Here is a 6,870-nt window from a genome sequence, read left to right on the forward strand (position 1 = left end):
CCAACAGTTGGCGCGATTCCAGTGCAAGGACGGACGCCGCGAGCATGAACAGACGCCGCGAGCACGGTCGGACACCGCGAGCATGAGCCATTAAAGGCTTTCGCCTTAAAATCAAGTGTTGTGATAGTGAGAGGTGTTTCTTTTTTGTTCTTGCTGGCGTTTAGGACACTTTTCTTTCTTGAGTGGCAAGATCAAGAAAAGAAATAACAGGCTTTCCTGCAGCAGTAGTATAAATTGTAAACATTAATTATGCACACTAATAAGGGTTGAATGGTCTTGAAAGGTAGTTGGAGCCCTTAGTTCAGAGCCGCTGCGGTCGTCGCTGCCGCCCTGGCCTGACGAAACATCTGGCATTGTATCTGGAGGTTGGAGCTGGACTGAGAGCCATCCCACTGTTCCTTTGTTTTATATGTTTGGGGGTGAGGTAAAACTGATGCATTTCATAGAAAAGGGAACATAAGAAAAATTGCTGGCGGTTGACCATGGCTAAGCACGGAATATCTGAATACTGGTTTTCAGGAAAGGAAATGGCGCACTAACTGTCTCACGTTTCTTAATGGGCACCCGAACCGTGCACTACGGAAGGGATAAAGGAGGCAGTGAAAGAACAAAGGAAGAAAGAGCTGCCGTAGTGGAGGGCTCCGGAATAATTTCGACGACCTGGGGTTCTTTAACGTGCATTGACATCGCACAGCACACGGGCGCCTTTAGCGTTTCGCCTCCATCGAAATGCGGCATCCGCGGTCGGGTTCGAACCCGGGTACTGCTACGTAGACGTGCGCCTTAAACACACAGCCACCGCGTCTGGTCACGGAATATTGAGCGAAAGCAGGTTTTTGCAGGTGGACACTAATGCCACGCACAGTACACGACGGTGAGATTGAGGTGTCCACTGACGCAGGGAGCCAGTTGTGTGCCCCCTTGCGTGAAAAATTATCGGACTCTACAACGTTGTCAACGCTAACGCCAATGTTTTGTTTCGTTTTTTGAGGAAAGGACGTACGCAGTAATTGTCTCGCATATCTCGGTGGATTCCCGAATCGCGCCGTAGGGGAAGGGATGAAAGAGGCAACGAAAGAAGTGGTAATTAAAAATTGGTTTTTGAGGAAAGGAAATCGCGCAATATCTGTCTTGCATCGCGATGGGTGATTGAACCGCTCCTTAAGGCAAGGAATAAAGGAGGAAAATAGAGAAGATATGTCACATGGCTGACACACCACCATCGCTCCTCCACTTGAAAGTCAAATTTCGGGGCCGACATCCTTAGCTCGAATAAGCCAGTAATGCATTCGCTTTAAATGTATTTACCAGAATCCGATAGTCGAGTGGTCGCATTTCAGTGCAGATAAAATGTTAGAGGCTCGCATACTGTGCGATGTTTGCTCACGTTAAAGAGCGCCAGGAGGTGGAAGATATCCGGAGTCCTGCACTACGCCGTCCCTCATAGCCAGAGTCGCTTTGGGACGTTAATAAACCCCATAAAGCCATAACAAACCGAAACAATTTATTCAAATTTCTTGAGAAATAATATTCTTTATTCTTGGTGGCGTCCGTCGCATGTGGTGTTGGAATAAAGATGTTCACATCTCAATGTGCACCTGAACCAGAAGGAAGGCGCATAACTCTTGGACGAGTGGACACCTCAGCAGTGCTTTAATCTAAGTGGCAATAGTGGCAGGTTCGTTGCTTAACGAGACAGTTCTTGCCCGTCGTACAAACCCGCGTCACGGACCCACCTTCATCGCGCCACCCCGACGCAGCCAAACTCAACGTGTCACACACTTCGCTACTTACTGGCGTCAAGTCTTTCAAGTGCCATAGTCTATCACACACATCGCACACATACCCAAACGGACGGACTGACTGAACGAAGAGGACAACACATGCGTTATAGCATATGCTGTCCTCATCTGTAAATCCTTGTATCTCAAGCGCTAAATTTTTCTCTTGAGCAACCCACTCGCTGGAACAGCTATCCTGATTTTGTGGACCTGTCCGCATACAAGGGTACGCGTAAAGTAAGAGGGAAAGGAGCAGTAAAGCTTTGCGGTGGGCGCACGGCTAGCGCGTGGCGATAACACTTTATCGCAAGGGTGCGACCGGACATGCGTTTCGCGCAGTGCTAACAAGAGTGCTTCAGAGGGATAAAAAATGGCCTGGGTTAGCTTATGGTTAAGCCTAGGATGCGAAGCATAGTAGCCAAAAAAATAAACATTACCTGGCTATACCTGGTTAGCCATTCATAGACAAGACATTACCTGGCTATACTTGGTTAGCAATTTCATAGACAAGAACAACTCATGTGTTACTCTGCTTCTTCCTTTCTCGTTCTTCTTCCGTTCCCGTGGCTCTTTGTAACCTGCGCTTTGCGGTCTGGCGAGCCGCCCTCTCCCTGGCCGACATCTCGCTGCTCAACTGACTGTGTTGTTGTTGTAACTGAGAGAAGGAAGAAAAGGAAATTGCACAGGCCTGCCTACTGGCTCGAGCCAAGCCACCACCGTGCAGACAGAGGAGAGTTAAAAGATCAGAGGAAAGATAACAAGGAAAGAAAAATTCAGGGGGCACTTTGACTGTCTAAAGTGCGTAGAGGCGAAAGCGTTTTCCGCACCACTTTAAGTGCTTCTGTGGCACTGGTGGCGTCACATGTAATTGAGTACTAATTATTAAGTGATGACGAATCACTAATTAATGGTTAATTACTGATTAATGCCTGAATACTAATTAACTGCTAATTAAGCTTAAGCTTCGCCTTTAGGAGTGGAACGCGACAGCATGTTGTAGAGCTGCCAGGGAGTCCACGGAACGCCACCACCCGTTCGGCGCGATGCCTTGCCGTTTCAACGCAATGGTTTTTGAGGAAAGGAAATGGCGCACTAAATCTCTGTCATCTCGGTGGACACCTGAACCGCACCGTAGAGGAACGGAGGAAGTAGGAGTGAAAGAAGAAAGACGAAGATGGCCCGTAATGAAGAAAATGAAAATTGCATTTGAGGAAAGAAAATTACGCAGTAACTGTCTCACATATCTCGGTGGACACCCGTCAAAATTCAGGGGGGGGGGGGGGGGCACTTTTTTGGCCTAAAGTGTGGTCACTGATGTGTGGTTAAGACGTTAAGCTTCGCCTCTAAGAGTGGAACGCGAGAGCGTCTTGCAACGCTGCCAGGGAGTCCATAGAACGCCATCGCCCATTCGGTTCTACGCCTCGCTCGTCGGTAAATTGGTTTTTGAGGAAAGGAAATGTATTTCGCTCTCATATCTCGGTGGACACCTAAACCTCGCCGGAAGGGAAGGGAGGAGGATGGCTGTGAGCGAAGACACCGTATTCACTAGACGTGCCTTTTTGTTCATTCCAAACCATCGAGCTGGCATGGCGGAGTGGATAGCATGCTCGTCTCGCACTCCGAAGACCGGGGTTCGATTCCCGAGCTCGATCAATTTCTTACTAGGTTTTATTTATTTATATGGCCTGACTAGAGACGTTAATTAGGCTAATTGGGTAATTAAGCAATTAACTAAGCTCAGTCCCACTTACTTGGAGCATCACTATATGGGTCCTTCAATTGGTTGCATGGTTACTAGCCAAAGTACGATTGGCCCCGTTTGAAATTGGCGCACTGTGACGTCACGACCGTTTCGACCAGCTGAAAAGCGTGACATTCTCTGTCAACAACTGCTGCTTGCGTTCACTGGCAGGTGCAAACACTGTGGCGAGGTGGCTGACACCTACCACATGGTTTGGGCTTGCCAGCGCAACTCAGCTCTCTCCCCCCACCCCAATCTGAATTTCTCATATTCCGCAAAATCGGATCCCTTGCGCAACCCCCACCGGCCATCGAACTCAGTATTCGCGGAGTCCCCATTCCTCGAGTACCCAAAATTAAAATCTTGGGCCTAATTCTACAAGAACACGGCTTCAATGGTGACGTAATTCAGAAGCTTCAGGGAACCTCGCAGCAAATTATGCGACTCATTCGCCGCATTAGTAACCGCCACTCGGGATTGAGGGAAAGCAATACTCTCCGTTTAGTACAAGCTTTTGTGATCAGCCGCATCGCTTACGTATGCCCTTACCTACATCTCAAGTCAGCTGAAAAAGAGAAAGTGGAAGCCATAATCAGAAAATGCGTCAAACAGGCAGTTGGGCTACCCATGCACACAGCGACTGAGAAAGTCTTAGGTCTCGGTCTTCATAACACCCTAAGTGAGATTATTGAAGCGGTAACCGTCTCGCAGTACGAACGACTAACGGCCGCACCAACTGGCAGACACATTCTGTCCACACTCGGCATAACATACGAACGACAAGGCGGACCAACAACTGACCTTCCCAAGCATATACGCCAGCTTCTGGTCATTCCTCCACTACCTCGGAACATGCACCCCGATTTCCACGCTGAACGTCGTGCAGAGAGAGCCAAATCATTAGGCAAACGTTTCCTTAATGATACCTCTGTGGTATATATTGATGCAGCAGATTCTTGGGCTGACAACATGGTAGCTGTGGTTACCACGGAATGTGGTACATTCATAACTGGGGGCACTATACGCACTCAGCACACACATGTTGGTGAAGAAACAGCCATTGCTCTAGCCATTGCGGGATCCTCGGCAGAAACCATTGTCAGCGACTCAAAATTGGCAATACGTAACTACACGTTTGGAAGAATCTCTCCACAAGCAACACGGATTCTGCTAAATTATCAGCCCACGCGGCGCATTCGCCTAATCTGGACGCCTGCTCATGCCTCCCTTGCTGGTAATGAGGCGGCTCATAACCTAGCTCGAGAACTGTCCCGCCGAGCTGGGTCGTGCAGTCCACCCGCCCTATACTCCGGCAAGGACAGGTTGTTTTCTTACAGAGAAATCCTGCAGCACTACAGGCTTGCAAGACTCAGATTTCCCCCAGCAGATAAAACGCTTTCCAAGCAACAGGCCAAAGCCTGGCGTAAACTTCAAACTAAAACCTATCCAAATCCCCAATTGTGTAGCTTCTATTCGGATGGACTCTACTCAGACAAATGCAAAAATTGTGATGCCAAAGCCGATCTAAATCATATGATCTGGAACTGCCCGCAGTCCCTACCCGCGAGTCGCTTCATTACCGACTCTGATCATTGGGAGGCTCTATTGCTCAGCCCCGACCCGGGGACACAGATCAAGCTCCTCCAGCTGGCTGAAGACGCCGCCGCTGCCCAAGGGATAGCGGCCGCCGTTTAAGCGGGGGGTGACTTCGGGTCGCTCCTCTATATCCGCTGGAAATAAAGTTCCACCACCACCACCCTCACCCCAACCCTACCAGAGAGGAATGGGAGGCGGCCCTGCTTGGCTGCTCGGACCTTCAGGCCCAAAAGGCTTTGGTCAAGAGGGCTATATAAGCTGGCGGCTTCGACCAATGGGGTCCCGGAATAGGGACTCCACCCATTGCGGGGCTCTTTATGAAAGCCTCACCTCTTTTATTAAATAAAGGCTTTTAATCATTATCATCATTACAACGATGAGACATTAAAGGCTTTCGCCTCAAAAGACGCGCGTCGCAGCAACGACTGCGTCTGCCGGACCGGACGCTGCTCAAAAAACAGACAAGCGGCCGAAGCCGCGCTCGCCGAAGCTGTTGTTGTTGTGACTGCGAGAAGGATGAAAAGGAAATTGCACGGGCCTGCCTACTGGCTCAAGCCGAGCCACCACCGCTGCCTCGTGCAGATACAGGAGAGTCAAAACATCAGAGGAAAGAGAAAAAGGAAAGAAAAGACGCGCGTCGCAGCAACAACTGCGTTGTGGTTGTTGTTGTGACTGAAAGAAGGATGAAAAGGAAATTGCACGGGCCTGCTACTGGCTCTATCCGAGCCACCACCGCTGCCACGTGCAGACAGAGGAGAGTTAAAAGATCAGAGGAAAGAGAAAAAGGGAAGAAAAGACGCGCGTCGCAGCAACAACTGCGTCCGCCGGAGCGGACGCTGCTGAAAAAATCAGACAAGCGGACGAAGCCGCGCTCGCCGAAGCGAGATACGTCCGAAGCAACGAGTGCGTCGCCTTTTATACAATTGCGTGACGTCAGTATCTCCTAGCGGTAGGAGCGGGAGTTAGGCCCCCGGCGGAGGCTGTGCGTCCGCAAGCGGGCGCACGAGGCCCCAGCTTTCACAGCTGTTGTGACGTCATATCACGTGGTGCGCCGATGAAGGTCAAGTGGTAGCTACGCGGCCGTGCGCGGCGCAGCAAGGAAGAGCTCGGTTGTGCGGCTAGTATGCTTCGCATAAAAAAGCGAAAGCGTGCGTGGTTGGGCTTGTCGGTCAATCGTGGTAAATAAAAGGGGGTACTGCGCACAAAAAGACAGACAAAAAGGTAACCAAAGATAAGAAGAACGTGTTATCTTCTTGTACTTTCTTTTTGTGCGCCATCCCCCACTTTTACTTATCCTTGTTTGTGCTGAAGAAAATCACTGTATACGATATATCGGGCTAAGCAGGTGTGCTCCGTGCAACAGAAATTCGGGTTTAGGCGCTAACGCACCGAGGCACATAGTCACGCTGCAGTGCAAAAAGTGCTCTCGTCCGGTTTTATATCCGACACGTGCACAGGCGGTAAACACGCTGTGGGATGGATGGAAAAAACTTTATTGTCAATAAATTGGTGTTCGTGACCCTTACGGGTCACTGGGCGCCGTGGTCGATCCTTGGTCCAGGATGCCGCACTTGACTGCTGCGTTGCGCTTTGTCGTCCTCGCTGGCCAGCAAGTGCTCCCACTGCATCACACTCGGGTTTATTCTTGGCTCTAAGTCGGCCTTAGGGCAGGTCCATGTGATATGTTCTAGTGTAGGTTTACCCTGACACCACGGACATTCGTCTGCATATTGTGTAGGGAAAATCTTGTGT

The sequence above is a fragment of the Amblyomma mixtum genome, chromosome 5, assembly GCF_055824585.1.
Source record: "Amblyomma mixtum isolate Tamu chromosome 5, ASM5582458v1, whole genome shotgun sequence".
NCBI classification, from domain to species: Eukaryota; Metazoa; Arthropoda; class Arachnida; order Ixodida; family Ixodidae; genus Amblyomma; species Amblyomma mixtum.